The 26,509-nt window shown below is 42.0% G+C and overlaps 1 protein-coding gene across 3 annotated transcripts in view; it reads left to right on the top strand.

Annotated features, from left to right (window-relative positions):
* Window positions 1-3,542: 3,542 nt before the first annotated feature.
* Window positions 3,543-26,509, top strand: part of gdpd5b (glycerophosphodiester phosphodiesterase domain containing 5b) — a 187,194-nt gene continuing 164,227 nt past the window's right edge. For 2 of the 3 annotated variants that reach the window (XR_009650210.1, XM_060897758.1), the window contains exons 1-2: window positions 3,543-3,842; window positions 23,262-23,295. The gene's annotated coding sequence lies outside the window, so the exon portion shown is untranslated. The remainder of the gene's footprint in view (window positions 3,843-23,261; window positions 23,296-26,509) is intronic. The other variant, XM_060897759.1, reaches the window with a different exon arrangement.

Below are 26,509 nucleotides of genomic sequence, written 5' to 3'. Positions count from 1 at the left end.
ATTTTCATGACGTCGCGTGCGGGACGCCTCCTTCTGAATCTTACATCAGCGCTGGTTTGTTTATGAGAAAACGACCTGGTGGTTTTCTACAAATTTCTTCAACGTTATCACGTAATTATTAAAATGGTTAACAGATGTATCGTAGGAGGGTGTAGCAACACCAATCTTGATGGGATTAGTACTCATCGTTTCCCACATTGCGCTCCAGTGACAATTCCATATTTCAATGCAAAATCGCTCGCTGCTAAACTTGGTCTACACAGGCTGTGCACTGAAACCGTGCAAGCTCGCGCAGCCTGCTGGCGCTTCCGCAGGTGACGTCACGAATCTGGCTCCAGACTCCCTTGGGATTTTTCCAAACGCGTTTTGTTATTTTATTTTTTTCTGCTGTAGACAGATGGCCTTGTGCAAAATTACCCTTCTGGATGAGTGTGTAAAGGGACATTCTTTCATATAAAAAAAAAAACAAATTTGGTCCAGGATATGCACTTTAAACTGAAATTGATTGTTATTTATATTTATAAGATATTGTAAAATACTGTATATAGAGTTTTACATCTACTCAATGTCTGTACAGTATCTGTTCTGAAGACATGTAAAGTTGACAACACATGCTTTATGCTATTTTTTTGGCCTTTTGTCAGCACAAAGCTCAAGATCTCTGATATTACAGGATATGAACATTTTTCATGAATATCATGTATCATGAACAATGATTTACAGATAAATTCTCTTGTACGCAGTTTAATAAATGAAGCCCACTATCATCTTCTGAATGTCAGAAACCATTTGGCTCCAAAAGTTGTTTCCTCACCTCTATAATCCCAAATATTCCACCCAGACATCCTGCTGTGTCCCTCTCTGTTCCTAATTACCCAGAAGGGAAGTTCACAGTTGACAGAGCAGTTGAGCTCTGATATTAAGTGCTCACTGTAGTGGAGGGTAGGGGTCCTCTTTATCACAGCAAGACCTGAAATGTCATAGGACATGTGGTGATGATGGTGATGCCAGCCTTCAGTGTGTGAAATCTCTTGATGTGGGAAAAGCCAGTCTTATCTGTTGGATCAAAAGGCCATTGAGAGGAGCTGGATCTCCTATAACTCTAATCCTAAAACCAAAACCATCAGACTATCAGCAACAATCGTCAAACACCACACTTATCAACAACACACTAATCTCGCCTCAAACACACTGACTTCTCTCCACACTCAGCTCCGCCCAGGTAGGAGGAACTGGATCGTGTCTGATACCACCTCTGAACTTCTTCACCGGTTCTGCACTGAGAAATACTTTGCCACATTGATTCATGTTCTCTGATTTGATCCTGAACGTTCCTTCAGGTCCACCAGATACCTCGTACTTCTCAAAAACATTCAGTAGGTGGATTGGTGACTCTAAATTGGCCCTTGGTATCAATGAGTGTGTGTGTGTGTGTGTTTGTGTGTGCGCGCACGCATGGTACCATGTGTTGGATTGGCGATCTATCCAAGTTGTGCTGCCAAATTGCACCAAGATTTCCTGGGACAGACTCCAGAGTCATCACCACTTTGCCCAGCATAAATTGGTTACTGAAGATGAACAAACAACCAAACAAACACCAATGTGTTGTTGATAAAACAACATCCATCCATCCATTATCCATAACCACTTATCCTGTGCAGGGTCACGGGAAAGCTGGAGCCTATCCCAGCTGACTATGGGCGAGAGGCGGGGTACACCCTGGACAAGTCACCAGATCATCGCAGGGCTGACACAAAGAGACAAAGAACCATTCACACTCACATTCACACCTACGGTCAATTTAGAGCCACCAATTAGCCTAACCTGCATGTCTTTGGGGGAAACCGGAGCACCCGGAGGAAACCCACACAGAGAACATACAAACTCCACACAGAAAGGCCCCTGTAAGCCACTGGGCTCAAACCCAGAACCTTCTTGCTGTGAGGCAACAGTGCTAACCACTACACCACTATGCCGCCCGCTACAAATCATAAAAAGTATATTTAAGTATAATAATTTAACAAAGAATCTGGATTTAACAAACAAAATACCTTTTTTCACCATTTTAAGTTTGTTTTTTCAATAAATATTTAAAAACATTCTTTTTTTTGCACACACACACACACACACACACACACACACACAAACGTTTATTACTGTATATATATATATATATATATATATATATATATATATATATATAAAAACGTTTATTATAAAAAGGAAAATAGATAGATAGATAAACTGAGTTTTGACTAATGATTTAAAAACAAACAAACAAATGCCAAAGTGTTGCCCATAAAACATGCAATGCTTTATGAATTAATTTTAAATCTATGAACATTACAGCAAACCATGAAAAGTATATTTAAATATAATAACTTAAAAAGGATCTGGATTTAAAAACTTTAAAAAAATTTTTTTCGCCTTTTCAATTTTGTTTTCTCATCTCATCATCTCTAGCCGCTTTATCCTTCTACAGGGTCGCAGGCAAGCTGGAGCCTATCCCAGCTGACTACGGGCGAAAGGCGGGGTACACCCTGGACAAGTCGCCAGGTCATCACAGGGCTGACACATAGACACAGACAACCATTCACACTCACATTCACACCTACGCTCAATTTAGAGTCACCAGTTAACCTAACCTGCATGTCTTTGGACTGTGGGGGAAACCGGAGCACCCGGAGGAAACCCATGCGGACACGGGGAGAACATGCAAACTCCGCACAGAAAGACCCTCGCCGGTCACGGGGCTCGAACCCAGGACCTTCTTGCTGTGAGGCGACAGCGCTAACCACTACACCACCGTGCCGCCTCAATTTTGTTTTTTCAATAAATATTTTAAAACATTCTATTTTTTGTACACACACACACACACAAATGCATATAGATACACGTCTATTATAAAAAGAAAAACAAACAAATAAACAAATAAACACACAAACTGAGTTTTGACTCATGTTTTACAAACAAAAAAACAAATGCCAAAGTGTTGCTGATAAAACAACATACAATCCTTTATGAATTCATTTTAAATCTATGAACATTCCTGCAAATCATGAAAAATATATATTTTTAAATTTTGTTTTTTAAACAGATATTTAAAAACATTCTATTTTTTGCACACACACACACACACACACACATATATATATGTATGAAACATGTTTATTATAAAAAGGAAAACAAACAAATAAACTGAGTTTTGACTCATGATTTAAAAACAAACACACACACAACATTTTAAAGACCATTTGTTTGTTTATGGATGGTGATATCATATCAACCTAAAGTCTTATTTCTTCATAAAAACTTTACAATCTCTCGGATTTAAATCCCCTCCAGATCTTCACATGCTTCCTGATGGTCCCTTTCCACTGATGCTCCGTCACCAGAGAGCACAATTGGACAACAAAATCCCAAACCCCGCCCATTACTGACTCACCAAGGATTCCAATTGGCCCGCCCCGTCTTAATCCCTGCCCATTTACCCGAAAGCCCCGCCCATTACCTACTACAGTGGGTTACTATGGCTGATGAGAAGCTCCAGTCCCAGCACAACACACTGACAGCGCACGATCGCAGGGAGGTGGATCTCCAGCAGCAAACACAAGAAGCTCTCTGCACTCTTTACACTGGGCTCTTTTATTATTATTATTATTATTATTATTATTATTATTATTATTATTATTATTATTTTCTGAGCCTCCTTCATTTTGTAGTCTGTTAGGTTTTATAGAGCAGTTGTGTAGCTGATATTTGTGTTTGAAAGAGTGGTGTGAGGAGGAACCGCTTCACCTGGAGAAGCTGGAGAGCTGAGAGCACAGGAGTGGAAGGGAGAGGTGAGGACATCAGACATACTTTTATACTTTATTTGATGTAGAATATACAAAAAACAACAACAACAAACAGACATGCTTGTTTGGATATTATTATTATTATTATTATTATTATTATTATTACATGGGTTTGATGAACAGTGAGGTCGGTTCATGAATAAACCCAGGTTACATGGATGAGATTTTGGGAATGATCCTGCTATATCACTTTTCATGAGCACTCTGGAAACGCCCTCTTCTAGCAGCTCCATCCCCAATCACCCCAACATCCTAACCCCTTCTATACCTTCATGAATGTAGGATATAGGATATGTAGTAGGACTTCTACTTCCTAGTTCCACAGAAAGCCATCTGGAGTCTCGTTCCTGCCGCATACACAGACTAACTGAAAGGAAAACTTCACCCTGAGACACACAAAACATGTTTATATTAAGATATATGTCTGAGGAGTTTATTGGATCTGGTGCTGATTTGTTGGTTGGTGTTGTATTTTCATTATTACTGTGTGAAGTTTGCGGTTGTGTGATGCACTGATGTCAGAGGAGGATATTGGTATTATGTCTGCTAACTTTGTTGGAGGGGGTTATGTTTTTGCCTTTGAAATTTTGAGGAAAGGTAGTCCATGGGCCAAGGAACAATTGATTAGATTTTGACCAACTCTGAATTTGTGGCTTGGTGGAAGTGTGCATGGACTGAAGGTTAGAGAAGCGGCCTTGGGGCCCAAAGGGTCACTGGTTCGAGTATACACACTGCCTGGGGAGCAGTTGGGGGTTTGGTGCCTTGCTCAAGGGAACTTCAGCCATGGATTTTCCTGCCAGTCCTGGGAACCAAACCAGCAAACCTTTGGGCCCAAAAGGCTGCAACCCTTTTGGGCCCAAGGAGTGGGGGCAGCCATGTCCATCCATCCATTATCTGTAGCCGCTTGTCCTGTTCTACAGGGTCGCAGGCAACCTGGAGCCTATCCTAGCTGACTATGGGCGAAAGGCGGGATACACATCGCCAGATTATCGCAGGGCTGACACATAGACACAGACAACCATTCACACTCACATTCACACCTACAGTCAATTTAGAGTCACCAGTTAACCTAACCTGCATGTCTTTTGGACTGTGGGGGAAACCAGAGCACCTGGAGGAAACCCACACGGACACGGGGAGAACATGCAAACTCCACACAGAAAGACCCTCGCCAGACGCTGGGCTCGAACCTAGGACCTTCTTGCTGTGAGGCAACAGTGCTAACCACTACACCACCAGGGCAGCCATGTCCTGAAAGTTAGAGGGCCCAACATGTTGCTGGTTCGATTCCTGGGACCGGCAGGAAAAATGTGAGGGAAATTGAGTGAATGAACAGCACTTTCTCATCCCTCTGTATGGCTAAAGTGCACTTGAGCAAGGCACCTTACCCTCGACTGCTCCCCAGGTGCTGTAGCATAGCTGCCCACTGCTCTGGGTATGTGTGTGTGCTCATTGCTCACTTGTGTGTTCACTGCTTCAGATGGATTAAATGGAGGGGAGGACTTTCACTGTGTTTGTGTACATATGACAAATAAAGGCTTGTTCTTCTTCTTATGCACTCTACATTCTACTGAGTGCCCTTCTTGTTGCTTGTGCAGTTACAAAGGTGTTTAATAAGGGGGGGAACCCAACACCACTTTCTGTGCAAGTTTCTATGAAGCTCCATAAGGGTCATGGTGGGAATTTCTTTGGTGCTGCTTTGCATTCCCTCACAATATTTTAGCTTTAACCATAACTCTAACCGTTATCGCAAGGTAACACAAGTAGCTAAAAACATCCCTACCATGACCCTTAGTGGGCTCTGTCAGTTTCTTTATTAACTCTTACAAACAAAGGAGCAAGAACGTATTTTCTCACTGAATATTTTCTAACAATGTGTAACTTTCTGTCAGTGAGAAATCCGATATACGGTAGAAGTAGTGGTGAAAACATTGAACTCGGTCCCAACCCATTTGCGCCGAGTTATCGCAGAGACCCAGGTCAGCTAGTTAATGATCTACAGGATGATGAGTATGACAGTGTTGATGGTGGTATTAGCATGAAAGTTGGAGCTTTTGAAGCTGACCTACAGTTGTGGTCAGAAGTTTACAGACAGTGACATGAATGTCATCTTGGATATGAATGTCATGGCAATATTTGGGCTTTCAGTCATTTCTTTGACCTGTTCTTTTTCTGTGGCAGAATGATTGTACAGCATACAGCTTTAATTTAAAAAACAAACAAAAAAACCCTAGAATTTGGTGCACAAGTTTTAATTTTCTTTGGGTTTTCTGAAATCAACACAGGGTCAAAATTATACATACAGGGTCAAAAATTTACATGTGGGCAATTCCATGTAAATGTCAACCTCACCATGCAAAAATAAAGCAACATGTAATACATCAAAACCACTCCCAGAGATATCACCTAGGCCTGTATTTTACAGATGTAAATAAGTTGAACCAATTTGTCACAAGAATTGTTCCCTTCGCCTTAATATGTCAGTCTTTCTTTCTTATAATGTAAACCCCAAGCTAAAATCAACTTTGATCATGTACAATTCTATATTATTGCCACAAGCCACAGAAATGTATGCTAAAATCCACAAAACAGCAAAACAATAGCCATCCTAAATATTATTTAAGAACTTTGATAGTTTTAACTGATATTTAGAGAGTTTTTCAAAGGGTTATGGTGGTTAAATTGCTGATTTTCTAAACATATGCCATGTCCATTTCAGACGCGTCACATCCATAACGGAATTTCGTCACATCCATAACGCTGACTTTTCCTTCCGAAACTCTGCATGAAATACAAAATATTTTAAACAAAGATTTTTTAATATTCACCTTGGACCCCTCTATCAAATGGATATCTCCATTTCGACATTAGGTTTACAATTTCACAGAGTTTGATAAAAATGTACAGTCACCCAAGAAAAGTGATACTTTTTCTGTCACATCCATAACGCATCTTTTATTGGCGTTTTCTGGCATGCCCTAGATGTACTATGGGAATTGTTCTTGTTCTATCACTTCTCCAGTATGGTACAGCCTTAAAATATGCAACACCTGTTTAAATACTGGGAGACAATAAAACATGCACTGGGTCATTTGTTGCCATTTTGAGTTCAAGTGTCACGTCCATAACGCTGGAATTGCTCATATGCTCACTTAGATTATTAATTCAGAGGTACTGAAACTTCCAAAATGTCTCTTATCTCTCCAAGGCCGAGGTCTCTTCACTTCCTGTTAGTGATAATGATTGACTACGGCTGGTAGCTTCTCTGTGCCTTCATAAAAAGGGTTTGTTTAGAGTACTCATTGGATTGACCAACACACAGTAAAATGGGAAAGTCCAAGGAGCTCAGTGCAGATCTGAGAAAGAGGATCGGAGATGTACACAACTCAGGAATGTCTCTTGGAGCCATTTCTAAACAACTGCAAATTCCAAGATCAGTTCAAACAGTTGTATCCACGTTATTGTGAGGTGTAGTCACTTTACCAAGCCACTTTGCTTCAAGAAAACCCAAACTGTCACCCTCAGCTGAAAGGAAATTGGTTTGGATGGTCAGGAACAACCTGGGAACCACCATGGCACAGCCCTGCCATGAACCGGAAGCTGATGGATCACTGTCTACAGTTCAGATCACCATGGACTAAAAGGCTACTATCCAACAAATAACCCCCTGCTCCAAAATTGACACTTTCAAGTTTAACTAAAGTTTGAAGCTGACCACACGGGCAAAGTAAAAAGCCTTCTGGAGGAAAGCTGTATGGTCAGATGAGACAAAAATTGAGTTGTTTGGCCACAATGACCACCATGTACAGAGGGACACTGTACCAGCTGGTAGTGGTGGTAGGATCATCATGCTCCGGGGCTGTTTTGCTGCCAGTGGAACTGGTTCATTGCACAAAGTGGATGGAATAATGAAGAAGGAGGACTACCTCAAAATTCTTCAGCATAAACCATCAGAAACTTGAACACGACTTGGGACTTACAACAGGACAATGAACCCAAACACACATCAGAGCTGGTTGTGGAGGATAAAGCAGGCTAACATTAAGCTTAAAACAAGTCCTGACTTCAACCCTATTGAAAATATATGGACCGTGCTTATAAGTCGAGTCCATGCCAAGAAAAAAAAAAACAAATTTAATTGAATTCTACCATGAAGAGTTGTGAAATATCCAACCAGAATTCTGCCAGAAGCTTGTTCATGGTAAACAAAAATGTTTGGTCAAGGTGAATCTTGCAAAGAGACATTTGACCCCAGTATTAGGTGTGCTGTATGCATATTTTTGACCCTGTCTTGATTTCAGAAAACCCAAAGAAAATTAAAACTTGTGCACTGAATTCTAGTGTTTTTTTTTTTTTAAATTAAGGATGTATGCTGTATATTCTACCACAGAAAAAGAACAGTTCAAAGAAATTACTGAAAGCCCAAATATTGCCATGACATTCATATCCAAGATGGCGTTCATGTCACTGTATGTAAACATATTTGAGCAGAGCATACAGACGAGGAGCTGAAAGAGCCAGACAGACTAAAGGATTAAAGCGCCGCCGCATCACTGTCTTTATGTAGAGATGAAATGAGGGTTAAATCCCACTGCTCCACTCTCAGCAGGGAGTCGAACAGCATCTTGGATAATGTAGGAAATTATAAACCAAAGTCTTCAAAAGAAGTTTAGACCAAAAAAAACTGAATCTTAAAATAGATCTTTTGTACAATTGAAGATCACAGATTATAAATATGGATATGGAAGTCACTGATGGTGGAATTTTTCCTTTAAGACATTGAGTTCCTGCTTTATTACAGGTTGATGAACTTGCATTGTAGCTACACTCATTAACTGGTACACCGACCAGAAGGGACACACTGGTGGTGTCTAGTTACTGACTGGAGATGATTTAGTGTAATGCATTTGTCTTTCTGCCCTTGTGTCCAAAACATTAAGGGAAATGAACCACCACTTACTGGATATGAAGGACTGTAAATGCCAACAACTGAGGAAAAGGTTAATGGGTGTTGGTTTGAGCCAGGTGATTTGAGTTTGGTTTGAGTATTTCAGAAACTGCTGATCTCCTGCGGTTTTCAAACACAACAGTCTCTATCCACAGAGTGGTGTGAAAAACATAGTGAGTGAGTGACAGTTCTGTGGGTGGAAACAAACGCCTTGTTGATAAGAGAGGTCAGAGGAAAATGGCCAGATTGGGTCGAGCTGTCAGGAAGGACATAGTAACTCCAGGGTTTTAACTAGGCCTTTTCAGCGTATCGGGCCGATGCACAATATTTCCTTACCGCCACACCCACAATATTGCTGACACGCCTGTAAAAGTTGCCGCTACACTAATAAAGACTTGTCAATCTTGAAAACATGGTCTTGTTTAATTTTCTCTTGTTATCCCGATGCGGTGGCAATGGCAGCGCACCACCTTGCGAATGTTCTACATTCGGACATACTCCATTCCCCGTCCACGTAAGTGCCCAGTGCTTAGCTGCCTGAGTAGTTCTGTGTGGAGATGGTCAATGATCATGCTAGTCCGATTTATCTCCTTCCTTATGCTGTGTTCTCAGTAAAGTGCCCTCTGTGTTAAGAGGTGCTTACGCATCACACGTCATCACATCATAATCATCATCATAGTTTCCCGCCCGGCGCATTTCTGGCCTTGGGGCACTTCTGAATGGATGGAGGTGGAAATCTGACATCCATCAGTCACAGAAGGGCTGCCTTTTCCATCATGGCTTTTCTTGCCTGTTGGGCATCAACTCCCAGTAGCTTTTCAACATTCATCCATACTCTCCTAGACGTTCTTACATCAGAGTGCCTGTTTTTGCAGGGCGTCATTGTCAAGTTAGCAGATATCACCACTATATTTCAAATAAGCAGTAGCAGAACTCGCAGATAGGTAGTGTGTGGGTGATCTCCCGCAGGCGTTGGTTTGAGATTGTAAAGCTCCAGTCTATCTCTCCTTCAAGCTGGACATCACTCTGTTCTTTTCTGCTTGGGGTGTCTTTACACTGGTATCCACCTTTCACCATTTTCCTTAAGAAACCATGCCATAAAGTCTCAATCTTATCCAGTTCCTTCTCCATTAGAGGCCATGCTTGGATGCTATATAGCAGACGAGACTGCACACATGTGGTCAGAAATACGTGCCAGTCCCCGAGTTAGACCTGGATAGTCATGTATTGTAATTGAACGGCTGAAAATAAAGCTGACACTTGGTGAACATCAACTGGTTGTTTTATTCTTATTCCATAAATATGTCACTAATATAATTGAATATTAATTATAAGAAGTCTGTTTTTGATTGAAATCACGACAACTTTTGGCAGAAAAACCCAAAAAACTCATTAATGTTACCAAAAATGAGTGGCTTTCAGGAAGGCCTGCAAGTGCCAGGAAATGCATGAGAATTCATCTCTGAGCATGTAGAACCTGTGAGCCTTTGGGGGCCTAAGGTGGCCCCCGAACCCCCAGCCATTACGACTGGTGCCACTACGCTGATATTTTGGTCCAGTTAGAGCCCTGTAACTCATCTAATCACTCTTTACAACCATTGTGAGCAGAAAAGCATCTCGGCATGCAACAGCAGAAGCCCACATTGGGTTCCACTCCTAAAGCCAAGAACAGGAACCTTAGAATCAAGAACAAGTTCCTATTAAAGTAGCTGGTGAGTGTAGAACTCTGCAATAGTACAGCTACATTACATTTCCCTATAAGACTTGCAGAATGTGGTATTATTGAAGGGGTTACCAAAGTACCTGAACCTACAATTAGACCACCTTCATGCCAACAAACTCTTTAGAAGGTGTGCCAGAAGAAAAGCCTTTTCTTTTATATCATCACTAACATAATCACCTGGTGTTCAGATTCTGACAGAGCTTTGATTGAACCTGGGTTCTTTGGTGTGATGGAAGAGAAATGGAGCTTTTTGCAAGAAACACCAAAGTAAGGATTGTTGCACAGTAAAGAACCAAATCCTGAATATATGAGGTTCTATGACATTGAGATGCATGGTATCAAGTACTCCATGAAGTACCAAGAGATTTTAAATTAAAATGTGTCTACTTCCTGCCAAGAGGTTACAACCCAGTCACGTTTGGATCTTCTAGAAAGACAGTGATCTACAGTGTACCTCCAAATTCAAACAAAAATGGTGACATGACCACAGTCAAGTTCTAGACATGGCCATATCAACCCCTGGACTGAAACCTAAGAGGTGTGAGCGGAAGGATGTGCAGAGTTTTTTCCACTGAGGCATGATCTCCAATTCCTTGCTATTCCTTGTATTCTTTAATCTTGTCATGCATTATGGAAGACTAAGTGCTTGTAGGTTGGTGAAGAAAAGTAACACAAAGTACCAAATACACAGATAAGATCTGTGATGTATCTTTGTTCAAAAAATATTTTTTAATCATGGACTTTTATGATCTTGGAACCAAATTTACTTCAATTAAAGCAAACATTTTGGGCAAAACACTACCAAATGGACATTATGAATGTTTTGCAAACTCAAGACTTGGCATTTTGGTTCCTCTCGGTTTTCAGGGAACGTTTCAGCAGATTTTCCAATTTGTTTTCTTGACTTCTGTTGTTCCATTGAGTCAGAACAGATCAATACTGTATTTATTGCTTCATATTGGGGGTCACGAGGTCTAGATCAGATTTCTTTCATATTTTCAGTGGGAGATGGACATTGACGTTTGGGGTGGGGATGGGGATATTGACGTTTAGTGATCGAAGGAAAGAAAATCCTGATGTTGTCAAGTCCTGTTTACTCTGTCAATATTAACAGATGATGATGTGATTCTGGATTCTGGTCAGAATTTTCTTGCGCTCTTACAGTAGCACAGCTGCAGATCGGAGGTTATTACTCTGCTTGTTCTAACATGTTACTATGGTTACCATAGCAGCAACCTACTCAAGGACTTGTACATCAAACGTGGAACAAAAATAGCCTCAATGAGGCTGTAGCTCATACTGGCCACTGTTGTGTGTGAGTTCAGTTGAAATCCGATCAAGCCTGTGGGAGGAGTAGCGATTTTTGTGAAATTGCACGTGACTCATCTGCAGCCACATCCATGGCTGGTGGCACCACCTGGTGAACAACTCTTGTTGGTATGTGTCTTTTGAGTCTTTTGGGTGAGTTTCAGTGAAAACGTCCCAGCGGTTTATGAAGAGTAGTGTTTAATGTGACGAGTCACCTAAAAATTTCACACCGCCATAAAATTGTAAATATGACTGGTGGCACGGTGGTGTAGTGGTTAGCGCTGTCGCCTCACAGCAAGAAGGTCCGGGTTCGAGCCCCGTGGCCGGCGAGGGCCTTTCTGTGCGGAGTTTGCATGTTCTCCCCGTGTCCGCGTGGGTTTCCTCCGGGTGCTCCGGTTTCCCCCACAGTCCAAAGACATGCAGGTTAGGTTAACTGGTGACTCTAAATTGACCGTAGGTGTGAATGTGAGTGTGAATGGTTGTCTGTGTCTATGTGTCAGCCCTGTGATGACCTGGTGACTTGTCCAGGGTGTACCCCGCCTTTCGCCCGTAGTCAGCTGGGATAGGCTCCAGCTTGCCTGCGACCCTGTAGAAGGATAAAGCGGCTAGAGATAATGAGATGAGATGAGAATGAGACTGGTGGCACCACCATCTTGACAACTTTTTATGCACACCTACCTGGAGAACATTGTGTGTGAGTTTGATTGAAATCCAATTAATCCTGTAGGAGTAGCAGCGATTTTTGTAAATTGTGGACAGATGGACGGATGATGCGTGATCGCATAAGCTCATCCGGTCTGGCTTATGACTGGATGTGCTAACAACAGATTAAATGATGTTGATATGTTGAAGTTTTCTGTAAGGAGATTCACAGAAAACTTTTCACATATTTGGAAGGAGTCTCCAGTATCAGTGCTTTTGTAACAGTAAGTTTTCCATCATAGGAAATTCTTCAAGACAAATGAGCTCAAGGATTGTGATGGATGATTCAATATTGAGGAAGATAATCATATCTTGTCTTGCCTGCTTATAAAAATAACAGTGCTTATTGTTAAAGAAACGGCGAGTCTTTATTAATCTGCATGGACTCTTATCTGTTGATGTAAGTGGGATGTAGGGATCCAGAGAAATTTTCTGTTATTGTTGGTCCTGATTAAGAAGCCATGCACACATACTAATAAATATATGATGAATTACCTGCTCGTTCATTTTTCTCAATATTTGTCCTCATATCATCAATAAACTGAAAAAGTAGGAGACTTTATTCTGGTGCTTTGTACAATCAGCCATCTCAGATAATTAGATCAGGGTGGATTTTCTTCACTAATTGGCCAAAATTCCCCAGTGGTACAAAGCTTACTGTAGCGTTGGAGTTTAAAGCTGTGAACACAGGAAAAATTTACGATTACATTCCTTGTATTTCAATAAGTTTTATCTATATTGATTTTTTTTGTTGTTTTTTTGCTTTTATTTCTATTAGAGCTGTGAGAAGAATTTTGCACCAGTCAGGTATTCATGTGGATTAGTTGTTTTAAATTGGATTTAATTGCCTTAAATGTAGCCTGCAATTGAGAAGAGCTGGAAATATCACTTGGCAATTTCATTTGTTGTCTTCCCTTTCCTTCTCCCTTCACCTCTTCTCCCTTCGTCTCTTCTCCTTTCATCTCGTCTCTTCTCCGTTCGTCTCTTCTCTTCCTCCCAAATTTTCCTGTTATCTCAGTCATATATATATATATATATATATATATAAATAAAATATATGGGGCGGCACGGTGGTGTAGTGGTTAGCGCTGTCGCCTCACAGCAAGAAGGTCCGGGTTCGAGCCCCGTGGCCGGCGAGGGCCTTTCTGTGTGGAGTTTGCATGTTCTCCCCGTGTCCGCATGGGTTTCCTCCGGGTGCTCCGGTTTCCCCCACAGTCCAAAGACATGCAGGTTAGGTTAACTGGTGACTCTAAATTGAGCGTAGGTGTGAATGTGAGTGTGAATGGTTGTCTGTGTCTATGTGTCAGCCCTGTGATGACCTGGCAACTTGTCCAGGGTGTACCCCGCCTTTCACCCGTAGTCAGCTGGGATAGGCTCCAGCTTGCCTGCGACCCTGTAGAAGGATAAAGCGGCTAGAGATGATATGAGATGATATATATATATATATATATATATATATATATATATATCCCTTACCCTTTAAAATATTTGGGATATTAAATATTTTTTAAAAAATAATGTGACTATTACAGTCATTAAAATGTGTCTAGTCACAAAAATAGCCTGTATTTTGATGCCGATAAACTGCTACACATCACGAATATTGAAAATTTCTGCCCTTTTCCTGTAAGGTTAGATGACTCTGCTGAGCTTGGGAAGGCTGTGAGAGACTTTACGGTCAATAGGAATTGAATGTCCCAACCGTAACGCTGAAAATCTTTATTTAAAAAAAAAAAAATAATACAGCCACTAAACAGGAGTACTAAATTTGAGAAACATTGATGAGGCTGGATAGACTATGGGTCTTTATTATTATTATTATTATTATTATTATTATTATTATTATTAATTTAATGATGTAAGAAAGCAGTACATTTGTACTTTGTTCCGTCCTTGAAACCTTGATGAGATGTATTTTGGACCAACATGTTCCATGTCACCTGCTGAGTAGAACTTGGTCCAGATGGCTACCTGTCGTCTCGCTCCTTCTGACAGATGGCCTTGCTTTGCTGTTTGCTCAGGAAGTTTTGAAAAATTCCAGAAAGAGTTAAAGATTTTAATTGTTATTTTCCTCCAAGATGTTTCTCCAGTGTCTACATGCCACACATAACTTCCTCAGCTTCAGGCTGTCCAGGCAACCCTGTCGGCACCATTATATGATTAAAGGCCGAGTCTGAATTACGATCTCTTTCCCAGGCAGCCAGATTTCTCCTGCTGTCCATTGTTCTGAGTGTTTTTCACACGAACACCCAGACGAGGCAGTGAGTTCAGTTTGGGTTCAGGTAGTGAGTCGGCTGCAGATGTCTGCTCTCAGGAGAGATGGGTGATGGAAGGGTTCATGTGGTCGGCTGTTATCTGAAGAAAAGCAGCCGAGTGTAGATCAGAGAGCATGTCCTGGTTGAAATGGTGCAAATTCAAATTCTTGTGTTGAAATTGAAAGTCGTCAAACAATGAATAAGAAACAGAAACCCAAGCTCTTGTTTATACTTTGAATAAACTGTAATAACCACAATGTTAAATTCTGACTGATCAGTAGGTGTTGATTAATTTTCTGCTACAAATCACAGGTTTATATGAATGTGTAATTGCTGATGAGGTTTTTCAAAAGGGGTGGTACAGTGATGTAATGGTTAGCACTGTCACCTCACAGCAAGAAGGTTCTGGGTTCAAGCTTAGTGGCCGGCGAGGGCCTTTCTGTGCGGAGTTTGCATGTTCTCCCCGTGTCTGCGTGGGTTTCCTCCGGGTGCTCCGGTTTCCCCCACAGTCCAAAGACATGCAGGTTAGGTTAACTGGTGACTCTAACTTGACCGTAGGTGTGAATGTGAGTGTGAATGGTTGTCTGTCTCTCTGTGTCAACCCTGCGATGATCTGGAGACTTGTCCAGGGTGAACCCCGCCTCTCGCCCATAGTCAGCTGGGATAGGCTCCAGCTTGCCCGCGACCCTACACAGATAATGGATGGATGGTTTTTCAAAAGGAGCCATTTATTTGTAACAGTAAGAGGTAAAGCTGTAATTTTGTGTTTTTCAATTAAAGGAAAGTCTTGAAGATGAAGAAGTTTTTATATTTTGGGGGGTTTTCAGTAACAAGCTGCAATTTGTTGGTCTTAATAACTTTGAAAGAAAGGAAATGGAGATGCTGGTGAGGGAACATTGGTTATAGCTGCTTTAACATAAATGATAACAGAATTATTCTATCCACATTCACTGGATATGAGCAATCGCACACTCTGATTGGCTACTCTACTACTAGGATATCAGCTCATATACCGTCAGTAGAGAAAAAACAAAATGGTGGTGTGTGTTGCTGAACCAACCGAGGACAAAATTAAAAACTACTCGAAAACAAAACCCCAAAAAATAAAAAGCAAGAAAATATGGAATAAAGTATTTGATGGTAAGAATCCTTTTTTTTTTTTTTCAATAATTATTATTATTATAGCATTTTTCACAAATTGCTCCTGTCATTTGGCCGGTTTGTTTACATTCTAAGCGGCAATGATTTTGTTGGACGTTTTGTATAAAGTTTTTATCAAATTTGCAAAAAATGGAAAGGCTCTGTTTCTCAAACTCCAGTGAATGTGGATAGAATAAAGCAGTTATTCCACTCAATCTCATGGTACATGGCTTATAGACAACTCGGTGCTACATGCCTCATCAACTATCAGCTCATGTATGACTTGATTTTGTGGAACAACTGTTAAATAACTTGTTTCATGGATGTTCCATAACATGAAATGAAACTATAAAAGGTAGGACTTGCTATCCAGTCTCCTGTGGGTGAGCTGGAGCCAATCCCAGGGGTTCACCCTGGGCAGGTTGCCAATCTATCACAATCTATCACATCGAAGAAAAACCATTCACAACTATGGGCAATTTAGCGTAGCCACTTGATCTAATCCACATGTCTTTGGACTGCTGGAGGAAACCAAAGCCCCAGAAGGAAACCCATGAACTGAACATGTAAACTCCACACAGAAAGGCCCCAGTTGGCCCCAAGGTTCAAAGCCAGAACCTTCTTGCAGGAAGGTGACGGTGCTAATCACTTCACCACTGTCCCACCTGTATGACATGTCATTCTTTGAATAAAGACATTGAATAGAGTTGGAGGAATAACATCCTTCACAAAGTGCTGTTAATGGAAAATAATTAACCTAGTGGTGGTAAATCATTGTACCATCCCATCACCCAGCATGTCCTGTTGTAGTCTATTCATTAATTATTAATAACTGAGAAACTCCAAGGTGTATTATTGGTGTCAGTGTTTTCAGTAGGACATTACCAAAAAAAATGAACATTAAAGCAAAAAAAACCCACACACACAAAATAATAAACAACAATATCTCGTTTGCAGGCGGCACGGTGGTGTAGTGGTTAGCGCTGTCGCCTCACAGCAAGAAGGTCCGGGTTCGAGCCCCGTGGCCGGCGAGGGCCTTTCTGTGCGGAGTTTGCATGTTCTCCCCGTGTCCGCGTGGGTTTCCTCCGGGTGCTCCGGTTTCCCCCACAGTCCAAAGACATGCAGGTTAGGTTAACTGGTGACTCTAAATTGAGCGTAGGTGTGAATGTGAGTGTGAATGGTTGTCTGTGTCTATGTGTCAGCCCTGTGATGACCTGGCGACTTGTCCAGGGTGTACCCCGCCTTTCGCCCGTAGTCAGCTGGGATAGGCTCCAGCTTGCCTGCGACCCTGTAGAACAGGATAAAGCGGCTAGAGATAATGAGATGAGATGAGACATTTAACATGCTTGTTTTCAAAAGTAGTGTTTTTTTTTGTCTGTTTTTGGCTACAGTTTTTCAGTAGAGTTTGAGTGTGTGGCTCTCTCACTTCTTCCATCACTCCATAGCGGTTTTAATTATCACCAAAGAGCAGCTAAACTTTCCACCCAGTGCTCAGACACAGCTCTACTCATCTCCACTGTGTCTCCCTGGCATCTTAAATCACACCCTACCGTCACCACTACGCAGAGGGTGGACATGTCTCCAGCCCCTTGTAATTATACTGAAGATCATTCAGAATTGCTTGGTGTTAAATCTGTTCAGTGTCTTTGAAAGACGCCAATCCTTGCTTTGGTTTTAACTGAATCCAGTTCTCACGAAATTAGATATATCATGCGTTGATATTCACTTCTATGCTGTGCATTCAGAATTGGATATTATGAATTGTGTAAGGGCTACACGACAGACCAAAGATTGTGACAGTGTTGTAGTCGAGTCACTAAACCTCGAGTCTGAATCCAGTCTCGAGTCTCCAGTGCTCAAATCGAGTCCACTACTGATCCGAGTCGGGTCCGAGAACAAGACTCCACCTGCGCCATTTGACGGTGGCTGTTGCTGCCTTTATGTGAAAGCGTCTCTGCTACTGTGTCGGACTAACGTTACTGTACTGCTCGACGGCTGCGTTTTAGTTAACAGGCTACTGATAAAAAGCTTGTTCATCACTCAGCAAGCCCCGCCCACTATCAACAGGGCAAATAACATGAGAGAGGGTTAACACTAGCTAGTTCATCGCTCAGCAAGCAAGCCTCGCCCCCTATCAACCGAGCAATGAACATAGCATGCCACTTCCTTCTCTGGGCGTAGTTTTGCCAAATGATGATTGAAGTTCGAGGTTGTCCCCGTCGTCTCCTTGATGGTTCGTCTACATATGGAACACATAGCAGTGCATTTTTTCCCACTGCACGAGAAGTCTGTACAGTATAAGCAAAGCAGACAATCCTAGCGGCGTCTCTCCAGGCATTTTAGCACCATTAACGTTAGTTTGTTCCTGAACATGACGCATGAACAGGTGAATGTGCATTCTCTTGCATGAAATTGGTATAAAAATGAACCTAGATATAAATATTTTACGCCAAATTATTATGGCATGTTACAAAAAGTAAAGGAAAAAAAATCCAAGTCCTCGTCTCCAATTTATGAGTCCGAATGCAGTTAATGTACAAGTCCTAGTCATCAGTGCTCAAATCCAAGTCAAGTCACGAGCCCTTAAGATTAGGGCACGAGTCGGACTCGAGTACTACAAGCCTGGATTGTGACTACACTACCGTTCAAAAGTTTGGGGTCACCCAGACAATTTTGTGTTTTCCATGAAAAGTCACACTTTTATTTGCCACAATAAGTTGTAAAATGAATAGAAAATCTAGTCAAGACATTTTTCTGGCCATTTTGAGCATTTAATCGACCCCACAAATGTGATGCTCCAGAAACTCAATCTGCTCAAAGGAAGGTCAGTTTTATAGCTTCTCTAAAGAGCTCAACTGTTTTCAGCTGTGCTAACATGATTGTACAAGGGTTTTCTAATCATCCATTAGCCTTCTGAGGCAATGAGCAAACACATTGTACCATTAGAACACTGGAGTGATAGTTGCTGGAAATGGGCCTCTATACACCTATGGAGATATTGCACCAAAAACCAGACATTTGCAGCTAGAATAGTCATTTAGCACATTAGCAATGTATAGAGTGGATTTCTGATTAGTTTAAAGTGACCTTCAGTGAAAAGAACAGTGCTTTTCTTTCAAAAATAAGGACATTTCAAAGTGACCCCAAACTTTTGAACGGTAGTGTACATCGAAATTTTATTAAAACAAATCGGTTCTAGTGGGTTCAAGTTAGAAAACACTGGCTTGTGATTGATTGAACCCTTGGTTCTGAATGGAAAGCCTTGGATTCTCAGGAAGAAACCTTTTAGGACTCATTGATGGTTCCATAGATCTGATTCAAAAACCTTTGGAATCTGTGAATCTGATTGGTGATCCTGGATTGTGATTGGCGAACCCTTGGTTCTGACTGGAAACTTTGGCCTTGGTTGTGATTGATGAGCACTTGATTATGATCCATTAACCCTGGCTTCTTGCTGCTAAACCATTGGTTCTGTTTAGCAAACTTTTCTTTCAACTGGTGAAGCCTTGGATCATGTCACAGAACTCTTGGTTCCTATTTGCAATCCAAACCTCACACCCTGCACTGCACACTTTACTTTGCACGCCAGTAGTGCAATGCTGGACTTTGTAACCTACACTCCACGTGTGCAATCCTTACACATCACACCATGCACCTTATGTTTATTTAAAAGAAAAACAAAACCAAAACTATGTCAGTGAAAATTGCTGCCAAGTTGTAAATGTGTGAGCAAGTAGGTCGGGCCGGACGGGAAAATATTTTGCTTGAGGTCATGCTGCTGCACTCGGTTCGTGCGAATGACCAAGAGCCAAATATTTCCCGTCCGGCCCGACCCAAGTCGGTCAATAAGCATTTTATCATATGACCTTTTGTATCTAACATACACAGTGGAAAACACTGAACAACGGTATGCAAAAAAACCCCAAACCAATCAATTTTTATTTGATTGACAGCAAATCATTAATATGCTGAATCACCTTTGCACAAGTTTGAAATAATAGTTTGAATTCTATAAAATGCAGCTGACTTTACTGTTCTCTTGAAATGAAAATGATTTTAAGAGAACATCGTGCGTAAAGGTCAGTTCAAACTTGGGTCAGCTCATGGAGACAACATCGATACAAGCCTATTAATTCTACACAAAAGGACTTTGATTTGAAAAGAAAATAGAGTTGAGTCATTAGGTCTGTGTCTGACAAATCATCTGGATAATAAAATTCACTTTCACTGTGCGGGGGCGGCACGGTGGTGTAGTGGTTAGCGCTGTCGCCTCACAGCAAGAAGGTCCGGGTTCGAGCCCCGTGGCCGGCGAGGGCCTTTCTGTGCGGAGTTTGCATGTTCTCCCCGTGTCCGCGTGGGTTTCCTCCGGGTGCTCCGGTTTCCCCCACAGTCCAAAGACATGCAGGTTAGATTAACTGGTGACTCTAAAGGCTACGTTCACACTGCAGGCTGAAGTGACTCAAATCCGATCTTTTCGCCCATATGTGACCTGTATCCGATCTTTTATTGACAATATGAACGACACAGATCCGATTTTTTCAAATCCGACCCAGGCCGTTTGGATATGTGGTCCTAATTCCGATTCCTATCCGATCTTTTCATATGCGACTTCAGTCTGAACCGCCAGGTCGCATTCATCCGACTTACACGTCATCAACAAGCCACAAACGTCACTATTCTGCGCTGAAGTAGGCGGCGGGTCTCTCAAAAAAAAGTTACAACAACATGGCGCATGACCACGGGCGCAGATAGAGGGTGGGACTCGTCCCACTCAGATTTAAATTCACCTCGTTCGGTCCCCCCCACTTATAGGGAGGAAAAAACGTCTATGCTGTCTTTCTTTGCATAAGGCAAACCTCACGGAAAAATCAAAAGACTAATTACCATTCGGTTTATTGAGGTGCACAGCAGTGTATACATAGTTGCAACAACTCACATAAAACAAAACAAAGACTGATATTCGGTTGGTTGAGCTGCGCAGACTGCACAGGTTGCGAGCTCGAGCTTGGTTGCTATGGTTACTAACAACAAGTTTGACAGGCATATTGGGGTTGGTTTGCTGGCAGCTTTGTCCCCCCCCAGTTTTTTGTCCCTCCCAGTTTAAAAAACGTATCTGCCCCCCTGCGCATGACATCAATGCGAGGGACGCTTCGGGCTGTGAAGGTTCTGAATCTTCTCAATGGAAGGACGCAGAGGTTAGGGAGCTGATTTCCATTTGGGGGGATACAGCTATTCAAGCTAGATTGGATGGGTCATACCGCAACCGGGCGGTTTTACTTCCGTAAACACTGGCCATGCTCACTGCGTGTGACGTCGTCGTATCCTGCAATGCGCATGCGGAACACTTTTAGGTCGCTTTTCGTTCATACTGAGGATCACATACAAGTCGCATATATTTGTTAATGTGAACGACCTCACAAAAAAATCGGATTTCACAAAAATATCGGAATTGAGCCTTAAGCCTTGCAGTGTGAACGTAGCGCATATTGACCGTAGGTGTGAGTGTGAATGGTTGTCTGTGTCTATGTGTCAGCCCTGTGATGACCTGGCGACTTGTCCAGGGTGTACCCCGCCTTTCGCCCGTAGTCAGCTGGGATAGGCTCCAGCTTGCCTGCGACCCTGTAGAACAGGATAAAGCGGCTCAAGATACGAGATAATGAGATGAGATGAGACTTTCACTGTGCTCAGTTGTGTCGCTCATTTTTCAAAGTAACAATCCAGAGCGAAATGAAAATGGCGGAAGCGAGGGAAACGGGTCTGGGGCCGCATGCGGCTTTTTCTGGACCGGATTCAAAAATCCGTGTTTGCCAAGTCACGTGACTTTTCCCAATGGTTTTATTAAGAGTGTGCATGCGGGTCTGTACGGGTCATGTAATAATTTTGTAACTACTCTTGTTTAGGCTACGAGGGACGGTATTTCATTGTTGACTGTACGAAAGTGTGTGTGTGTGTGGGGGGGTGACAATAAACTAATCGATTAGAACAAGAAGAACTTGTGAAATTCCTCTCTGCATTTAACCCATCTGAAGCAGTAAACACACACACACAAGAAATAAGCGCGCACACATGCCCAAAGCAGTGGGCAGCCACTCTAACAGCACCCAGGGAGCAGTTGGGGGTTGGGTGCCTCGTTCAAGGGCACCTCAGCCTAAGGCTGCCCCATGTTAACCTAACCGCATGTCTTTGGACTGTGGGGGAAACCGGAGCACCCAGAGGAAACTCACGCAGACACGGGGAGAACATGCAAACTCCGCACAGAAAGGCCCCTGTTGGCCACTGGGCTCGAACCAAGAACCTTCTTGCTGTGAGGCGACAGTGCTAACCACTACACCATTGTGCCACCCAAAAGCAACCTAGAGTCGTTGAGGTCACATGGGTCATCTTTGTCAACCTGGAACGTCCATCACTGAACAGACGAGGTGGTCTGAGACACCACTTATCAGCCACCTACAATGCAGTCCTTGGCACACTTCCCAGAAAATTGAATACACATCCACACCAAGACTCAGCTGACTTCAATGACTCGTATGATGGCAAAGAGAGCCAACAACCCACGGATCACCGTAAGGACCCTCTAGGCTACTAACACCATTCACACCCGGCCTCCAGCGACCCTAACAGCCTACAGTACAGGATGGTTGAGAGGGTCAATGACTCTCCTTAGGGTTGCTTTGGGTTAACTAGAGGATAAATACCTGAAACTCCCCACTCGTCAGACAGAACTGAAGAAGCTTTTCAGATGAGAGGTGAAACGTCTTCAAGGGTTTCAAGCAAGTCCAGTTGCCTTCTTTAGCACCTACGGGCCATGTTTGGGTCGTGTGTCGTCCCCCCCCCCCCGACACAACGCACTAGTATGCTGTTTGCATAACTATTTGAATAATTTGGTAACTGCTAAAAATTATTATTATTAGATGCATTCAGTATTGTGAACACCATCATAAAAACTGAATTCTTCTTGTGTCTGATAAACCTATAAAAATCTGGATGTGGGAAAAATCGTGACTTGGCATCAGTGCTAGTTGACCTTCCTCTAACAACAGGCACTTTTTTTTTTTTTCCACATTCTTGAGGAAAAAGCCTATATTTAGCTCCGATCTATTCAACCAGCTAAAACTGATTAATCTCTCCAAGGTTTGGCTCCAGACGCTCGCTGCTCTAACATTTTTGCTGACTCCTGCACTTTTCCCTGCTCATCCTGGCCTCTGCTTGCCTTTGTACAATACAAGAAAATGACAGATGAGAGACAGAACATGCAAGATGGAGAACTGAGGGTTTGACATAATCACTCTGTTCATTCTGACTTGTTTTCTTGTATTTTTTTTTTCCAGGATTATTCATCAAAGAGAGGAAGAACACACAAAGGTACTTTTTTTTTTTTTCCTGTTGGTATTATTTCATTACACTTCTCTACTCTTGTCTAGCTCTTTGAGAGCTACTTATTTATCCCTCAACAAAAGCTTGCTTTGTCCCCGTTAGCCATGCTATGAGACATAATGAATGAAAAGCATCTGTGTTTTCCTTTAATGCTTCATTGAGGTAGAAGAGTGAGTGAGCTCTGAACCTGAGATTAAGGTTGTAATGAAAGGTACGGAAATTGCATCCATTTGCACTCTTATCACCGCACCTGATGTCTCCGTCTGAGTTATAATTATGTGATTATCCTTAAGTTTAATACTACTTAAGGATGAAGGCAATAACATATGCAGCACTGCTGTTATCCTGCCCTTTGTAGAACTCTCTTCATTTCTGTAGAAGTAGGTGTTGAAAACATGTTGCGTAAATCAGGAACAAAAACTACTGAAAAGCTGTACAAGCAAGAAATTCCAGTCTCCTTGAAGGAATAATTCGACATAGAAGAGACAGTCAAATTCTTCTGCGGTAAGTCACTTGGCAACTCAAGCTTGATGTAAACTTAAAAAGCAAACCACTGCAGGTTAAACTAGAAGCATACATAGTAGAGTGCATATCTCCACTGAGCCACATGTGATCAACATCAAAATCAATTCACTTAAACCTAGGATAATACTGAAGCTGTCCACCAAATTTTATCCAAATCTGTTCACTACTTTTTGAGTTACGCTGGGGAAGGGGGGAATCCTGGATTTGCATACGTATCCGGATTTGCTTTGCATCAAAATCTAATCAATTGTTCCTTGGCCCAGGCGGCACGGTGGTGTAGTGGTTAGCGCTGTCGCCTCACAGCAAGAAGGTCCGGGTTTGGGCCCCGTGGCTGACAAGGGCCTTTCTGTGCGGAGTTTGCATGTTCTCCCCGTGTCCGCGTGGGTTTCCTCCGGATGCTCCGGTTTCCCCCACAGTCCAAAGACATGCAGGTTAGGTTAACTGGTGACTCTAAATTGACCGTAGGTGTGAATGTGAGTGTGAATGGTTGTCTGTGTCTATGTGTCAGCCCTGTGATGACCTGGCGACTTGTCCAGGGTGTACCCCGCCTTTCGCCCGTAGTCAGCTGGGATAGGCTCCAGCTTGCCTGCGACCCTGTAGAACAGGATAAAGCGGCTAGAGATAATGAGATGAGATGTTCCTTGGCCCATGGTTCACCTTTCCACCAAATTTCAGCAAAATCTGTTCACTGCTTTTTGAGATGCTTTGGGAACAAACAAACGGAGGCGAAAACATAACCTCCTCCAAAAAAGTTGTCGGAGGTAACTACACTTTCTGTGGACTGATCATATGTTTAGCAAGTCTCCAGCCTTGATTCTTGCATCTCCAGGGGAGGTTTTAGTGAATATTAGAAAAAGAAAGAGGGGAACACAATGTTGGAAAATAATACTGCAATAAAATAAGACTACGGAGTCATCAGATGTGCTCAAAATATCATTACATGTTCATAATCATTTTAATTTTGCACATTTTGTATACACTCACTGGCAAGTTTATTAGGAACACCCATACACCTGCTGTTTGATGTGGCTCTCTAATCAGCCGATCCCTTGCCATAAGATCATGCCGATACAAATCAAGAGCTTCAGTTAATGTTCGCAATGTTCAAACATCAGAATGGGGTAAAATTATGATCTGAAAGCGTGCCTTTCATTGTCACATACGGTAGGTATTGGTCTGAGTCAGATGGACTAGTTTGAATATTTCAGAAACTGCTGATCTCCTGGGGTGTTCACACACAACGGTCTCAGGTTTACACAGAATGGTGCGAAAAACAAAACATTGAGTGAGTGAGTGACAGTTCTGTGGGTGGAAACAAACGCCTTGTGGATAAGAGAGGTCAGAGGAAAATGGACAGATTGGTTTGAGCTTTTTGGCCAGGAAGGATATAGTAACTCAGATAATCACTCTTTACAACTGTGGTGAGCAGAAAAGCATCTCAGCATGCAACAGCAGAAGAACACACTGGGTTCCTGCAGCCAAGAACAGGGATCTTAGAATCAAGAACAAGTTCGTATTAAAATGGCCGGTGAGCGTATATAATGTATTTATTTTATCCACATTTGCTGGATATGAGCAATCGTGTACTCTGATTGGCTACTCTACTACTAGGCTTTCGGCTCCTGTACCAGGAGTAGAGAAAAACAATGTCCGAGCGTGTTGCTGAACCAACTGAGGACAAAATAAAAACTCTACTCGAAAACAAAACCCCAAAAAATACAAAAAAAACCAAAACAAAAGCAACAAACAATATTTGAAGAATGTGTGGCCTTTTGAAAGTGCATAACTCTTAAAACAGGAAAGGGAGAAAATCGCCCTCAAAGTTTTCCTTCTCAGTTCCTCTGGGTGCAGGGAGGGCACATAATGGTGCTCATTTGCATGATATTAAGGAAAGCCCTACCCCCTACTAGCTAGCACTATGCTACTTTCATGTAAACAAAGATCACCACGTCAATTTTCCTTCCATGCAAAGTATGCCCAACACAATTATGAAGTGCAAAAATAAGTCCTAAAGTATACTTTAACGTTTTGTGGTTGAAAAATTACTCACACCGTAAGAAAGAAAGATAGCACGATGATAACTAACACAACGCTAGTTTCATGTAACCGAACCACAACACAGTCCGTTACATGCAAAAATAACCACACAGCCTTAGATTTATAAACTTACCCCATCAGAAAGAGAAACGGCGCCTTGCACACATCAATGCCTCCGATGGAATATGTAGTCCTAGAACACTTCCTTTTGGTTGTTTTTTTTTTTTTGCTAGAAATGGTCATCTCCGATGTAACTACCGTGCGTCTGTTTGCTTCGCGGTGTTTCAGCTCCTCTGTGATATGTTTAGCTTGCTCATTCCATAGTGAAATTACATGCCTGTATGCAGCTTAAGTAGCCACGAGCTCAGCTCGTATCATACAGCTGATTGGCAAAAAAACCCAAACCAAAACAAAAGACTTAAATCGTCACATGAATGGCCCATATAGTAATTTACCCACACCCCCCAGCAGGCTACAGTCCTGACAAAAACGAGACAATTTGCAACAAAAAATGTATGCTTTTCCAACAAAACAATCTATTATCTGAAATACTGATTGCATTCTTCAAGATCTCAACGTGCACATTATGGAAAAAAACAAAAATCACAAATTAAAAAAAAAAATGCTTCTTTTGCGATTT

Source organism: Neoarius graeffei, chromosome 17, assembly GCF_027579695.1.
Source record: "Neoarius graeffei isolate fNeoGra1 chromosome 17, fNeoGra1.pri, whole genome shotgun sequence".
Lineage (NCBI taxonomy): Eukaryota > Metazoa > Chordata > Actinopteri > Siluriformes > Ariidae > Neoarius > Neoarius graeffei.
Note: the sequence above shows the minus strand (reverse complement) of the source record. Positions and strands in the feature narration are given on the sequence as shown.